The 17,295-nt window shown below is 37.5% G+C and overlaps 1 long non-coding RNA gene across 1 annotated transcript; it reads left to right on the top strand.

Annotated features, from left to right (window-relative positions):
* Nucleotides 1–894: 894 nt before the first annotated feature.
* On the top strand, nucleotides 895–15,831 carry LOC116071352. The gene is made up of 3 exons (XR_004110844.1): nucleotides 895–954; nucleotides 14,528–14,619; nucleotides 15,600–15,831. It is a non-coding gene; the product is annotated as an uncharacterized LOC116071352 (long non-coding RNA).
* Nucleotides 15,832–17,295: the final 1,464 nt, after the last annotated feature.

Raw genomic sequence — 17,295 nt, 5'->3', positions numbered from 1 at the left:
GTCTTTAAATGTTTATAATCTTACAGCATTGTGTGTAAAGAGATCCTGGAGGCTTTCAGAGAGAGACACCTGCTGGTGCGAAGCAAGGAGGGCAAAGGTGCTAAGTGATTAGGATGTGGGCTTTGCTCTTGCTATAAGTGGATGTAACTATTCATTGGTTACCTGTGAGAAGGAAGTGGGCAGGACCAGAACCTCCCCTTCAGTGGGATGGCCAGGAGCTTCTCTCCACCCTTTTGCCCATGTTTGGCCTTCAGCTGACGGACGAAGGAGCTAAGGGAAGCTTGGCATGCTTGATCTCCCAGTCACAGTGATGCCTGATGGCTGTCTGAGCTCCTGTTATATCCTCTGCCCTGAGTGGCTGATCGGAAGCCTACCATTCCCCATGGGGACCAGTACGCCTCCCATGAGCTCCTGCTCTTACATCAGCAGCAGGTCCCTCTGACTTCTGCCTTGGATGCTTTGGCTAAGGACAGCCTTCTGTGTAAACAGTTGATGGAGAGCCACGGGAAGGAGTTGAACGGTGAGCCTGACTGCTCTATTTTCCTGTCTGCAGTAGCTTCTAGGACAACAACGGTTCTCTACTTGGGAGTTGAACGGCCCTTTACAGGGGTTGCGTAAGCCCACCAGAAAACACGGATATTTACATTACAATTTATATCAGTAGCAAAATTACAGTTATGAAGTAGCAATGAAAATAACTTTATGGTTGAGGGTTACCACAAACTGCACTAACGGGTCGTAGCATTACATTAGGAAGGTTGAGAACCACTGGCCTAGGGATTCTGGATTGTTGAGTCATACAGAGCCTTAAAGAATTAGTTAAATCATCAACAAGTTGTGTTTTCATTCCACTTATGTATGTTTTTACCTCCTCTCATTGTTCAGCTAAGAATAAAGCAATTTGGGGTCTCTTCTCTCAATATTGGCTCACACTATGATCTGCATGTTTTTTGAGTGAGTTTTCCTTATTGGATATAATTTTTAAAATAACTTTACAAGGTAACTTTACGGTGGTTTCATTTAGAGTCATACTGTCTTGCCACTTTACAAGGCAAAGGTAAATTCCCTTTTTAAGTCTTCATTATAGACACATATCTAAGTAAGAGCAGATATTAATTCCTGTGTTCATAAAATTATTGTGTGTCCATATATTGGTACCACATACCTGTACTGGGCCCAAGAGACCAAACTATACAGATTTCAAACATAGTAACTTAAGTTTTGATTGGCAGCTAGAAACTCTTGTTACCAATTAGCAAATTAAATGGGAACCAACTGACAAGTTATTCACTAAGCTGTAGCCAATTAGTTTTGTTTCTATGGCTGTTCCGAAATTCATTAAATTCTGTCTAACCATAGCATTGGCTGGAGTTGTTTGCACCTACCCTGCAGTTGCCTAATGCCTAGATCACATTGTGCTTTTAGTTCAACTTGCTCAAATTCTATTTGACACAGTTGACTTTAGAAAATTTCCCTTTCAGTGCTTGCCATAAGAGGTGGCTATATTTTGACCAGGGATACAGATCAATGTTAGAATGTTAGATCACTTACCAAACTTATACAGGGTCCTAGGTTCAATTCTCTCTCCTCCCTCTCTCTCTCTCTCTCTCTCTCTCTCTCTCTCTCTCTCTCTCTCTCTCTCTCTCTCTCTCTCTCTTCCCCTCCACCCCTCTCTGCACAAATAAAATCTAGTCTATGACAAGTTTCAAATCTCTATAAATAAATCCAGGCAGGCTCTAGAAGTTGCTTTGTTGCTTAATTCAAGGTAGATCTGTTTCCTGAGGTTCTTATTAAAAGAACATTGGGAAATGTAGTGACAAAAACAAATGTCCACAATGGCCTCCTCACCAAACAAACTAACGAACGAACAAACAAACAAAACCAATGAATCTCTCAGAAATGTTACTATAGTATTTTTTAGTTAGTAAAGATGGCCCCGGAACAGGTCATTTAACCACAGCTAGATAATCTCTACTCATCGACAGTCTGGACCCTGACTCTGGTCCTTCCGATTATGCTCCCTGTGCACGTCCAGCAATAGAGCTCTCAACAAGAAATGCTTAGGACATTCTATCTTCCTCCAGAATCTCCTCCTGGGTAAGCACCTGAGTGCCCAGCACAATCAGGAAGAGGGAAGCAGGCCTGCGATCTACGGTAGTGACACCTCATTGACTCTGACTCCATATCCATTGTAGCTGTTATTGTTCTTGAAGACTTATGACTTCTAAGCCTCTCTGATTTTCAGAGCTCTATGACTCAGTACTGTGCTCAACTAGCCTTAGCTCTGATTTAAGATCCTCTAGCACCATGCCGTCCTATGAGAGAAATAACAACTCTTGAATTTTAAACATTTTTAATTTTTTATATTGGCATATTGGGTATTAAAATATCATTATGGCATTTTTGAAGAAAATGGTTTTTTTTAATAGATTTCCCTTCTTCCATACTTATATGCTACCCCTAATCCCTCCTTGTAACATCTCTTAAAGAAGGGAGGGGAGTGGGCAAACTGAATATGAAAGCTTAATCCTTAGCAAACTGCTTTGTCTATTCAGAGTGCTCACTAGCCTTTCCGAGACCTTTCACCAGAACCTAGGGCCCCAAGTAGAAACAAGATGTCCACCGCAATAGCCTCCCACTGAGAGCTCTTCTGAAATAAGTCATGCTCACTTGAACGAATGTCTTAAACATCTCACAGCATGGTGTTCTGCAAGGCAGCAAAAGATATAAAAGGAAAAAATTTAAATTCTCCAATCTACAACTGACACACTTGGATCATCTTTCCCATCTCTAACCATTGGCCTTCCACACCCAGTTTAATTCTGGCAGGAGACAGTATCCATTGCTATTGGAGTCACTCTCCCGAGTGAAATGCCCTCCTCACTATGCAGGAAGGCTTTTCATCATTACCTTGCCCTGAATTCACATTCTGGATCTTTTCCAATCTGAGATTTCCTTCTGAAAGCCTGTGCTCTAGTTCTCTGGGCCAGAATTTGTCACTCAGTACCTAGTTTAAATTTCCTTATTCTGATAAAGCTGATTAAGATTGTTTTTAGTGTTTGGATTCTAAAATACTCCTTTAAGTTGAGAGTGAAATATGGCTGTCTGTTATGGTTTTGCTCAACATTGTATTGATCCTCGTCAGTAAGCTAAGGGAAAGTAATGAATACAAAAGAAGGAATGAAAGTATATCTACAGACTTTACTAAGAAACAATATACACATGAAGCAAAATTTTTACTAAGGTTTACTAAGGTGGACATTGAGATTGACATATAGTTTTTAAGAAGTGAAAACTATTAAAAGCTTAAATCTTCAGAACTTTACAATGGTGTCAGATACATCAAATAACTACCAATCAGCCCACAGAGAACGGATTCAGCCACCCATGTGAAAGCTGTAGCACGAAAGGGTCGTTCTAGAAGGCCTAAATGGAGAAATAGTTCATGCCCACACATAATAAGTCATAAAGAAAAATGATGTCTTCTCTCAGGCATTGCAATGCCAAACAAAGTCAAGAGCTGTGTGGAAGTTAATAAGCTAATTGTAAAGGTATATAAAGGCAACTGCATTCACTTACTGTACTGGATATCAAAATAACAATGAACTTCTAGGCATCCATCCAGTGTGCAGAAAGGACAGGCCAGGTGCCAGTGAGTAGAAGCGCCCTGAGTATGTATCAGCAAATTATTCTAATGGATGAACAACAAGAAAATAGCCAAATAGCCAATGCTTTATTGTCAGGACTCTAACAACTCTCCAGAGAACATTATTTGTAAAGAAATTAAGCAGACTTCTTGTCAAGTACATGGTTGCCCTCTTTGACAGGTCAGAGAGCTGATTATGAGGCTCTTGTAAAATTAATATTTTGATCATGGTTATTCTACTCCACCAAACCCTGAGAATCCACAGTCATTATGTTCAAAATTACTTACTTTCCCGACCAGTCAAAATAGCAAAGCAGATGGAAGTGTGCTTTGCTCAATGTAACTACAAATCTTGTAGTGATCGTCCCTGTTGAATGGCTGCCTCTCCATGCTTCCCACACCTCCTTCCCCATTAAACATGGTTTTACTTTGCATTTTCTTTTTCAGCTTTGGAAATATTTATGACACTATTCTACTTTTTCCTAAGAACTTCAAACATGAGCACTGTATCCTCTATCACTCCATCCCTTCTTCCTCCCCTACAATTCTTCCTGTATCCTTCTGCCCAAATCCATGTTCTTCTTTTCAACTATTATCGTTACATGTATATACAATCCATGTAGTCAGTGTGGTGGTGTTTGTGCAAACATGTGTCTAAAGTTCCAAAGTTGATAATTTGGAACTGGACAATCTACGTAGGAGCTTGTCTCTGGAGGAAACTGATTTTCCCTCTCAGCATCTATTGACAACATGTAGCTCTTCATCTAGATGTGGTACCCTGTCCACACGCCAAGTGATGGTGTAATTGTGCTAATCTCATACAAGCAGCTATACCATTGAGATTTTATTATTGTGTTTTCCATATCATATCTAAGAGAGACTTTCTAGTGCCCTAAGCCTCTCTGTCTCTTATGTTTTCATGATGAGAGTAGGTGGGCCTGCAAAACTGTAGACTAAGTGTAGACTTGTTCATGAATAAGCCTGGGATTGGAAACTGTTCACAAGAAGGAAAACTTGAAAACCATTTCCAGGTTCATTATCTCCTTAAATAAAAAAATGACACAATATTTTCACAGAAACATTTGTTCTTTCTTAAGGGGAACATTTAAAAGTCACTCTATAGAATGGAAATGTTTGTTACATTTGACACATCAGACTTTCTATTTATCAGTAAGGTGAGATTTAAAGAATAACCTTCACATAACTGACACATCAGATATATCCACTGTAATTTTATGAACATATATGAAAGGACAGATATCCAGAAACATAAAGAGAAAGAGACCCACATTATACATTACCCAAACTGAGCATTCAACCTTCAGTAAACATAAATAAATACTTAGTTTCATTGGTTGTTGTAGAAATACATATTAAGCATCAATGAGATAACACCATAAACAAAGCCCAGGACCCAGAACTGTTTAACATGAAGACTTACCACACTAAGTATTAGCAAAAACGTGGGACAAAAAGAAACATCTAGGGTGTCAATATCATTCTAAATATAGTGCTAACAATGTGCAAACTTTGACAGTATCTGTACACACTGCATGTGTTTCACATGTGCTTTTATGTGATTCATGATGTAAGCATATATTCCTAAATCTACACTCAATACATCCTATGTACCTAAAAGGAATTGAAATTTCTTCATAATAACATTATTTGTAGGCTACAACAGAAAACAGCCACAATATCCTCTTGCAGTAGAAGGGTGTTATATATTGTACTGTGTTTTTCATTATAATCCCAGTGAAAAAGGATTGCATATGAATGCATGACTGCTGTGCTCAGCATAGGGAATAGATTTCATAAGTATTCTATTAAGCAAAATAGTCTGCTATGAGAGATCACATAGAATAGGATTTCATTTGAGTAGTACTATTTAAAAATACAAGTTTTAGAAGTAAAACAAATTTAAAAATAAGAAATAGGATGAGTGATGATTAGGAAAGCACAGAAAGGAAGCCCCTGGCAATATTCCCTCTTTAACCTGTAGTTATAACACAAATATTTGTTTTGTGGTAAAAAGGTGAGCTCTGCATTTAATTAAATGCACATAAATAACTGCTTCCATTAGAGGAGAAATGCATTGTTGAATGGATCTCCATATTTTGATAGAGGATTTAGCATGGGAAATGAGAGAAGGTGATGTGAAAATGATGCAAACATTTATAGGAAAATGTATAGTCTATTAGCCGAAACCTCAGTCAAAACAAATCTCCTTTACCGTTGCAGAATAAAAAGGAAACTTGTCCATGCATAGGTAGATTCGATCACAATGAAATACTGTATGTACTAAATGAAGTAATTTATGAATAAAGTACACATTAAAGAACAGAATGGCTAGCATTTTTAACTTAGAGAGTAGACTGCATGCAGCCTTCTCATACTTAAGGCAGACCTTGCAAGTAAGTGCCAGATGAGTCAGAAAGGATGGTTCCTGGATGCAGCTGAAAGTAATCACGTGATGTGAAATGCAGGCATATTTTACATGGGGAGATGTGAAATGCAGGCATAATTTATATTGGGAGGAAAGAAAGGGAACATATATTGAAGACATTCTACAGAAATAAGGGAAATAGAAATGTTAACTTGCATAGAGCCTGCCTGAAGGCAATCTGTAGCACATCCAATTCGAGCTCATAAACTGGGGAAGGAGTAAAAGGAAAATGAGTACAAATAAATACATTTTTAAGAGGGAAAAGGTTAAAGCTTAGGATAAAGCTCAGTGGTAGACTGAGTGCTCAACATTCTCAAGTCCTAGGTAGAACCCCACTGATGTACTTGTCCACACACACATACACATACACACACACACACACACACATATACACACACTCACACACACACATACACACAGATTTAAAAAATAGAAAAATGTATCAAGAAAAACTTTTCAATACATAAAAAACATTGTAAAGTGCCTATATCAATTCTCTACAAAAATTGTGTTAAATACTTGCATGCAGACAGATATTTCATGCAGGTGTGAGTGTGTATACACAGGAATAATCACCCCAGAGTTTCAGCCAATAGTTCTCAACCTTCTGCATGCTGGGATCCTTTTTAAACACAGTTCCTCATGTTGTGGTAATCCCAACATATAATCATTTGGTTCCTACTTTATAAGTGTAATTTTGCTACTATTGTGAATCATAATGTCAATACCTGATATGCAGGATATCTGATATGCAACCCTCAAAGGGATCATGTCCCACTGGTGAAGAACTGCTGAATGCTGGCATGTGTTGTAACGAAATACACCTTACTATCACTTATCTGAGAGAAGCACGGGGAATTAGTGGCCAACGTCTGATTTTAATTAAGGCTTTGAGAAAATCTGAGAGGAACCAAAGCATGAGGGCAGAATGAAGCAAAATTTACTTGAGGTTCAGTAATGGGTCAGATTGGCTAAATGTATTGAACATTGGAGTTCAAAGAGAGAAGAGATTTGGGTGGTAAATGAGGAACACACATCAACTACTTTCATATCAACTAAGTAGTTAGAATAGATTTTTTTTAATTTCTTAATTTAGATTTAATTAATTTAAACTTAATTCATTTAAATTAATTTACTTTTTAATCAAAATAGAATTACATCACTTTCTTTCCACCAGGCCCTCCCATCTACCCTTCTGCCAGCCCCTACTATGTTCCCCCACTCTCAAGTTGATAACCTCTTTTTCTTTGCTTGTTACTGTTATATACATTCATGTGTGTATGTATATATATATACATATATATATATATATGTATGTATGTACACACAAATTTATAAATATCACCTGCCAAATCTATTTTTGTTGTTTGTGTATACATGGTTTCAGGGCTGACCTCTCTGCATTGAATAACCAGTAATTCTCCTTCATCCAGCAGCCATTAGTTACCTGTAGCAATTTATCTGGGGTTAGGACCCCAAGACATTATTCCTTTCCATGTTGTATGTTCACTGGCATTGTTCCAGTCTTGTTTATACAGCCATGGAGACTGTTTCACAATAGGCTTTCTGACTTCTTGGCACTCTGGTTTTTGTATGACTACAACTACTTTTTATTTTAAATGTTTATAGAAGTTTTTTTTTTTTTTAAAGATTCATGCAATATAGTCACCAGAACTTTGCTTACAAGACATGGATAATTAAGACCATGTTGCTAAAGATACCACACACCCCATAGAAAGAACAGCAATATCAACCAACCAGATCCCCCAGAACTCTCAGGGACTAAACGACCAACCAAAGAGTACGCATGAGGGATCCATGGCTCCAGCAGCATATGTAGCAAAGGATGGCCTTGTCGGACATGAATGGGAGGAGAGGACCTTGGTCCTGTGAAGACTCAATGCCCCAGTGTAGGGGAATGCCAGGGCAATGAGTTGGGAGTAGATAGGTGGGAAGAAGAGCATCCTCATAGAAGCAGAGGGAGGGGGAATGGGATAGGGGTTTTCAGAGGGGAAACCAGGAAAGGGGATAACATTAGAAATGTAAATACATAAAATATCCAATAAAAATGCATATAAAATCACAATATCTATTAGAACTTCACCTGACTTTTTAAAAATCTTTTTTATTAGATATTTTCTTTGTTTGCATTATAAATGTTATTCTATTTCCTGGTTTCCCCTCCATACCCCACCCTCCTTCCCCTGATCACCAACCCACTCACTCCCACTTTTTGGCCCTGGCATTCCCCTACACTAGGGCATCAAGCCTTCACAGGAACAAGGGCCTCTCCTCCCATTGTTATCCAACAAGGCCATCCTCCGCTACATATGCTGCTGGAGCCATGAGTCCTTCCATGTGTACTCTTTGGTTGGTGGTCCCTGTAAACTCTGTGGGTACTGGTTAGTTCATATTGTTGTTCCTCATATGGGGCTGCAAACCCTTCAGCTCCTTGGGCCCTTTCTCTAGCTTTTCCATTGGGGACCCTGTAACTCAGTCCAATGGTTGGCTGAGAGCATTCACCTCTCCATTTGTCAGGTACTGGTAGAGCCTCTCAGGAGGCAGCTATATCAGGCTTCTGTCAGCAAGCACTTGTTGGCATCCACAATAGTGTCTGGGTTTGGTAACTGTATATGGGATGGATCCCCAGATGAGGCAGTCTCTGGATGGCCTTTCCTTCAGTCTCTGCTCTACATTTTGTCTCTTTAACTCTTTCTATGGGTTTGTTTTGTTGTTGTTGTTGTTGTTGTTCCCCCTTCTAAGAGGGACCGAAGTATCCACACTTTGGTCTTCCTTCTCCTTGAGCTTTATGTAGTATGTGAATTGTACCTTAGGTATTCCCAGCTTCTGGGTGAATATCCATTTATCAGTGAGTACATACCATGTGTGTTCTTTTGTTGTTAGGTTACCTCACTCAGGATGATATTTTCTAGCTCCATCCATTTGCCTAAGAATTTCATGAATTCATTGTTTTTAATAGATGAGTAGTACTCCATTGTGTAAATGTACCACATTTTCTGTATCCATTTCTCTGTTGAGGTACATCTGGGTTCTTACCAGCCTCCAGTTATTATAAATAAGACTGCCATGAACATAGTGGAGTATATGTCCTTATTACATGTTGGAACACCTTCTGGGTATATGCCCAGGAGTGGTATAGCTGGGTCCTTAGGTAGTACTATGCCCAATTTTCTGAAAAACCACCAGACTCATTTTCAGAGTGGTTGTACCAGCTTGCAATCCTACCACCAAGGAAGGAATGTTCCTCTTTCTCTACAACCTTGCCAGCATCTGCTGTCACCTGAGTTTTTGTTCTTAGCCATTCTGATTGATGTGAGGTGGAATCTCAGGGTTGTTTTGATTTGCATTTCCTGGATGACTAAGGATGTTTAACATTTCTTTAGGTGCTTATCAGTCATTCAGAATTCCTCAGTCGAGAATTCTTTTTTTAGCTCTGAACCCCATTTTTAATAGGGTTATCTGGTTCTCTGGAATCTAGTTTCTTGAGTTCTTTGGATATTAGCCCTCTATTAGATGTAGGATAGGTAAAGATCTTTTCCCAATCTGTTGGTTGCTGTTTTGTCCTATTGACAGTGTCCTTTGCCTTACAGAAGCTTTGCAATTTTATGAGATCTGATTTGTCAATTCCTTCCCCCGTGTGCATGTGCTCAAGGCTTTTCCCCACTTTCTTTTCTATTAGTTTTAGTGTATCTGGTTTTATGTGGAGGTCCTCGATCCACTTGGACTTGAGGTTTCTACAAGGAGATAAGAATGGATCCATTTGCATTCTTCTACATGCTAACTGTCAGTTGATCCAGCACCATTTGTTGAAAATGCTGTCTTTTTTCTACTGGATGGTTTTAGCTCCTTTGTCAAAGATCAAGTGACCATAGGTGTGTGGGTTCATTTCTGGATCTTCAGTTCTATTCCATTGATCTACCTGCCTGTCACTGTTATACCTGACTTCTTAATGGAGATTCTAAATGCCAAAACAGTTTAGGCAGATGGTCTGCAGACTCTAAAAAACAGATGCCACCCCAGGTTACAGGTTACAATACCTAGAAAAACATTAACTCACAATTGATAAATATATATATATATATATATATATATATATATATATATATATATTTCATAAAAAAGATACCACACACTGTTGAAATAATTGATTAATTAATTAATCAATAATTCTTAGCAGCTGGTTTGCTACCGGCCCCAATGGTTTATATTCTCAAATGAACCACACACACACACACACCCTTTATAGTTTAATGTGACTTTAATAACCCAATAGCTAGGCCTTAGTCTAGCCTCTATCTGTTAACCTCTACCTCCCACTGATAATCCTGAGTTATTACTTACTACTTTTATGTTTTATCTTGGCTTGCTAGATCCAGTTAGGTAGCCCTCTGGGTCTTGCTGTCCCCAGCTCTTTCACATGGCTGCTATGTCTCTCTGTCCTGCACTATTCTTAGGTATGGTGTTTCTCCCCTCCCCTCCCTTCCCCACATCATGGATCTCCTCCTCCTGCTCCAAGCCACTGATTCTTCTCTTCTATCTGCAGGCTGGTGCTAAGGCACTCCCAGTAATGTTTTTAAAAAATCCCTCTACATCATAACTATACATAATTGTTCTTGAGCTAATTTTAAGATAAATTCCATATAACTAAAATTTTATAATGTAAATTTAATTTTAAATAATTATTTCATTTCTCTGATGACCTGTGTGTTTTAAAGTCTACATATGTGCATGTGTGCATGTTTAAATACTTGGAACAAAATTAACTCTTCTACATTGCACTACAAATGTTGGCAGTGTTTAGGACACAAATACCATGCAGCTAGAAAAAGAACATAGCATTGCAGGTACTTGCTTCTCACTTTGTTATGGAATCATGGTACCAAGTAACACTTACTACTTGTTTATATTGGTTATATCATTTGCCAGTGAACTAAAATTATACACCAGAGCCAACCAGTTACAATAATGTATACCAGATATTAATGTTATTATAAAATTAATAAATTAAAAGTACAATGTCATTATAAGGAAACTAAAAATGAAAAAAAATTGTTATTTTTACATCTTATCACATGAATCCAGATACATGATTGGTACTTGCTTCTAGTTAATTCTAGGTCTTTCAAAAGATGAGCATTAAAAAAGATTTCTTTTTTTTTTTTAAGAAAAAATGCTGATATGGCTGTCTTCTGAGAGGCTCTGTTAGTGCCTGACAGAGGTGGTTGCTCTCAGCCAACCATTGAACTTAGTACAAGGTCTCCAATGGAGGAGCTAGAAGGAATTGAAGGGGTTTGCAGCCCCATAGGAGGAACAATATGAACCAAACAGTACTCCCAGAGCTCCCAGGGACTAAACCACTAACCAAAGAGTACACATGGGGGGCTCATGGCTTCAGCCACATATTTAGCAGAGGATGGCATTGTTGGTTATCAATGGGAGGAGAGGCCCTTGGTCCTTTGAAGGCTTGATGACCCAGTGTAGGGGAATTCCAGGACATGGGGTGGGAGTGGGTGGGTTGGTGAGAGGGGGAAGAGGGATGGGTTTATGGAGGATAGGAGAGTTTATGGAGGGGAAACCAGAAAAGGCAATAACATTTGAAATATAAATAAAGAAAATATCTAATAAAAGATAAAAAGAAAAACTGCTGTGTGTTGCAGATAGCCCTAGGGCTAATTGTATTTGATGTTAATTCTGTTTTCCTGTAAGGGCCTGCAAACAAGGAATGATTCAGGACTCAGGTAATTCCCTGTAAACCTTCTCCCCACTTTAATTTATAAATAAAAGCTAGAGCCTGCGATTGGGAGGAAACAGAGGGGAAAGGTGGAACTGAAGGTTTTGGAGAAAAGGAGACAGAAAAGGAGACAGAGGAGGAGGTGGAAGAAAAGCTGAGCAGAAGCATGTGGCCTGGAGAAACCACAAGTTATCAGGGGTCTCATAGATGGAGAGGATGGTAGTGTAGTGGTAGATCTGCCCAATCTAGGCTCACAGCTTGTATTTGTATTAATTGAGTTGTGTTTTTATTGCTTAGGCATATTTGGGTTGGAGATTTACTGCAACAGCTGTGGTAACAGGAAAGTACCACATTTGTTATCTGAAATTTTGAGTTTAGCTAATTCTGTACACAGCATACCCAATAAACACAGCTATTTCTCCATCCATGCGCCAGTCTTTTATCTATTATAAATTATAAACTTTGTTGACAGTAAATAATAATAATAACTACATTAGAGTGTGGTCATCTATGATCTTCCTCTCAACATACATATGTACCATTATGATAGCTAGACTTCTTATTATCCTTTGATAGTCAAGTTCTCTAAACCGCAACACAAGAATGTATCTTGCACAATTAGAGGAAACTGAAGAAAATCTAGTATAATACAGAAAATTAATGTCAACAAGTGTGAAATGGAAAACAAATGACATTTACAAAAGAAAACCAGAAAGATTTTTACCATGTCTAGAGTTTGGTTTTGCTATATAAAGGTAATTGTTTTACTTTAAAATTTTTGTCTATAGTACTCTTGATTCTTGTTTTTTCTCTCTACCCCAATTTGCACCTTTATTTCATTATGAGATTCAGGGATTTTTTTTTTTCATTTCTTTTAATTAGATATCTTCTTTATTTACATTTCAAATGATATCTCCTTTCCCAGTTTCCCCTCCAGGGGAAAAAAAACCCTCTTCCTCCCCCTTCCCTTGCTCACCAACCCAACCTCTTGTGTTTCCTGGCCCTTGCATTCCCCTACACTGGGGCATAGAACTTTCAAAGGTCCAAGGGCCTCTCCTCCCATTGATGATAGCACCACCAGAACTGCTTTCTCATGGAAAAGATTATCTTCATATAAATAAGAATTATCAGGCAGATTAGATAGAACCTGTGACTACTTAGGAAAAGGCATATGGATAAACAGTATTTGATATGCTTAATTAATATACAAATTTTGTGGTCTCTTTTATGTTATTTTAAATTTTTTATTCTAGTATATGTATTGAGCATGAATACTGTTCATGATGTTAAAATTATATCCCAAAGCTCTTCATAATTCACAACTAGGAAGTAATTTAAGGTATTAATCACATGAAAATTATTCAATGCCTCTATTGATATATTTTTCCTTATAGCATAAAGATATTAACTTGAAAATGTATTACTGTAAGCTTCAAGTCAGATATGTTTTTTATATAGTTTTGCAACTACAATTGACTGGACTTCACAAGTCTCAGTTCACTAATCTAAAAAATGGAAAAGTTACTCAAGAGGATTTCAGACTCTTTATAAAGCAGAGAATCTTTGTCATGGGTTTCTTGACTGCAGATTACAGAAAACTACATCACACTAGCTTATACCTCTGAAAGTATATGGTTGTATTTAATGAAATAAAATAGAATATTATGACTTAAAAAAAGGAGGAGTTTGTCTGTTCTAATGACTGAGCAGAATTTATCTTTATTGTTTTATTGAAGACTTCATTTTGAATGGGCTACCTTAGTTCAGATTCTTGAGAAAGACTCTGATGGGTTCATCTCTGTTTCTTTCAGTTCCAAGGAATTATTGGTTAGGTTACCATTAAAATAATACAAACATATAGGCCTGGCTTTTGAGGTTTTCATACAATTCTAGAGCTATGGCTTATGTCCTAATTTGCATTGGTAATTAACTTTATAAAATAGAATACACAACATATTTTAGGGACATATCAGTATTAGCAAAATAGAAAATAAAGCATACATGAAACCATTTCTGTGACTCTAGTCATTTCTACCCTATGGTGTACTTAAAAGATAAGATAAAGTATATATGAAGATGATTGCGAAGAAATCAAGCATTTCAGACTAATAATCTGTTAGAAGATTAGCCACTACTGTAGCTAATCCTAATTGTCAACTTGACCATATTGAGGCATCAGGGAGGACTTAAACACACCTTTGCTTCTGTCTGTAGGGATGATTCTTGAGATATTATATCATGAGAGTTTTGATGCAACCAGTGAATTAATAGCTTGAGGATAAATGACATTATGGCATTTTTCAAGACTAAATGAAAAAGGAGAGATGGAGTCTAATTGGACAAAGGAGTCATATGTTTTGGTGCATCTTGGGGGAAATAATGTGTCCTAGACGGTTTTCTCTTCTCTCTGCTTCTTCATGATGTGAATTTCTCTCCTCTGTCCCCCTCCCCATTATGGGTGACACTATCTAAAATCCTGAACCAAATAAAATCTTCCTCATTTAAATACCTTCTATCAGATACCTTGAGAGGAGTAATAATAGAAGTATCTAATATATATGCTATCCACATATATATGTAGTTTGAAAATGAAATAACTGACCAAAACTATTATTTCCCAGTTGGTCTTTAATTATCTCCACCTTCACAAATCCTGTTTACTAATATTTCTTTGCCTTTGTAGAATGCACTTTGATGGAGCCCAACCTCTATGTCTACCCAGAGCAGTGACTCTTTTACATTGCCTAGACTGTGGTATTTGCTTCTGACCCTGAGGTATTCTAATTTCCCTATCCTACAGTTCATTATGGGTACAGATTTCTTCAAATGTTTTTGAGGCATTTTTAACACGTAGAAAGTGATAAGATTCACCACGACTTTTTCCTATTGATAGAAGGTGTGCTCCCTATTTACAGTAAAGAAAGCTTTTCCCTTTACCTGAATTATGTATAGCTTCAGTTACAAACCTCATTTATATGCACAGAGAAATTCAGATGGGCCCAAGGTGCTTCAAACTTACTTAAAACAAAACAAAACAAACAAGCAAAAAACCAGGCAGGCTAGGTTTTAGGGGAAAGGATATTTAGAAATTCTTAAAGAAGCATATTGGCTAGGTGTTAAGCTATCTTATTTTGAGAATAATTCAAAGTAAAATCGTAGGAATGTGATGTCCTTAAAATCTGCTATGTCACATTTTCAGAAAGAATGCAAGAATGCGAGATCTGCCTTTGCTGCAAAATAGGGCAATGTAAGATAAATCAAGTCATTTGGTCTTTCCTTAAACTTAACTTTATAAAAAGAAATCCAAAATGATCTGAGTTATAGACAGCATGTGAGGACATACTGCTCACATGTCTGGTTTGTGGCCTCCTGTGTATATGGTGGGCAGCAAACCTTGTCAAAGTCAGAGATACACTCATATGAGGAAAAGAACCATCTGTGCCCAACGTCCTTGGTGTTACTTCGAGGTTTGTTCCTTTTGTCTTGTTTTGTTGCTGTTTGTTTGTTTGTTTGTCTTTGGAGACAGTGTCTTGCTGTGTAACCTAGGCTGGGACAGAAGTGAGACTTCAGGTGAATGGTATTAAGAACAAAAGCTACTCTTTTTCAACTGTAACAATAGAAATCAGAAATCCTTAAAGGATACTTTTTAATGTGCCTGAAGAAAAACCTATCAAACTAAATTTCTATAGCCAACAAAAAAAACCAGTCTTCATAACTAGAGCAAAATAAATCCTTTTATTTGTTTTTTCCCACAGGATCATAATAAAACAAATCCCTTAGGCTAAAGATAAAAGATCCCAGAAGAAAGTCCAGGCCATCAGGAAGAAGAGAACGCCTAAGTCTCAACACTAATGAGTAGAAAATACATGCCTACTTGCTTCGTTAAAAGAGTGTGTTACTCACAGAAGTAAAAATGTGAACTTATGACACGGGTAGAAACATGTCCAAATTCAATATTAAACGGTATGAACAACAAAAATATAGAAATTCACTGAATTTGGAATTCTCACAGTAGGTTCTAATAAATCAGTGGGATAAGTATTTAGTCTCTGAAGGTACTACCAAAAATGGAAGAAAAAGTAAGAATAGATGGCACTAAAATCCAGTAAGGAAAATTTGACTAATAGAAAATATTTGTTTAATAGATAAAGAAAGCAAAACCATATATAGGTCATGGTAATGTGATATAGCATTCATCTACAGCCCTAGAAAGCCGCAGAAGGAGAATTGGGAACTGGAGGCCAATCTGAGACACAGAGAGTTGACTTTTTTTAAGTCAAGAAAGGAAAGCAATGGGGAAATATTAGAGAAGACAAGTAAGAGGCAAGAAGAGTGACAGGGCCATGTCCACCCAGCAGATACTTTTGTAAAATAGGAACTTGATTCCCAGTTCGACAGTGTTTGGAGCAGTTACATCAGTAATGAGCAATTAGTATCTTCCCATCCATGTATTTGCTACAGTGTTGTATTCTAGAAGCACATTTGTAATTGAGTTCTCTTCTGCCCTCATCCTTCCCCCACTTAGTGTTACCTAACTGGTTACCATGTTACCATGGTAGCTGATCCATTTCCCCCACCACCACCACCACCACACACATACACAAAAAAGCCAAGTCTATAATATAAAACTTCTAAGCACATTCTAATTCTTAAGCTTGAAATTATATAAATGTAGGATTTGGATCTGTTTTGTCCAAAAGTACAGGACCACTGTATTTTGATCATTGAAATATTTCTGCAAGTATGGTTTGCATTATCAGGTCATTTTAGTGTTACATAATCCCCTGAGGAAAGACTCATGAAAAATAGCCACTATCAGAGAACTATGTCTTCCCTGAATGCCAAGCCCGGAATCAAAACAATTTCATTAATGGTACATCTTATTCTGAATTTGTTAGTGCATTTATAAAAAAAATATATTTAGCATGAATCACATTACTTAATAGAAAAAAAGTCTGTGTAAATACCCATTAGTCAAATGTCAAATAGAAGGCATTTAAGCTTTCCTGCCTGGAAGAATGTATGAAAATCTAAAAGCATAATAACTTTTTCTTACCCTTTATATGCCGCTTGGGCAAACTGTTCTAGACAAGGGCTATCATCAGTTTTGTTATTTTTTTTTCTCTACCGAGGTTTTCCAGTTGTCTGAACAGTACAGAGTGGATAATTACACACTTTAATGTGCCAATATACCAAACTTCATTATTTATGCATCATTTTCATAAATACCAAATAGCTCTTTAAGGACAAGATCACTGATGCTCTTCCTAAACTAATGAATGAGAGTGACAAAAGATACAGGCCTAGGGTTGAGGGGTACTTTCTATTTCTCCATAAAACAGCAATGGGACTGATTAAAACACAGAGGCCAATGAGCAAGGGAAAGGCGGCAGAGACCCCATTTAATAATAGAATTGATGTTCACAAATCTAAGGCATCATTTCTAACCAA

Source organism: Mastomys coucha, unplaced genomic scaffold, assembly GCF_008632895.1.
Source record: "Mastomys coucha isolate ucsf_1 unplaced genomic scaffold, UCSF_Mcou_1 pScaffold22, whole genome shotgun sequence".
In the NCBI taxonomy this organism is placed as follows: Eukaryota; Metazoa; Chordata; class Mammalia; order Rodentia; family Muridae; genus Mastomys; species Mastomys coucha.
Note: the sequence above shows the minus strand (reverse complement) of the source record. Positions and strands in the feature narration are given on the sequence as shown.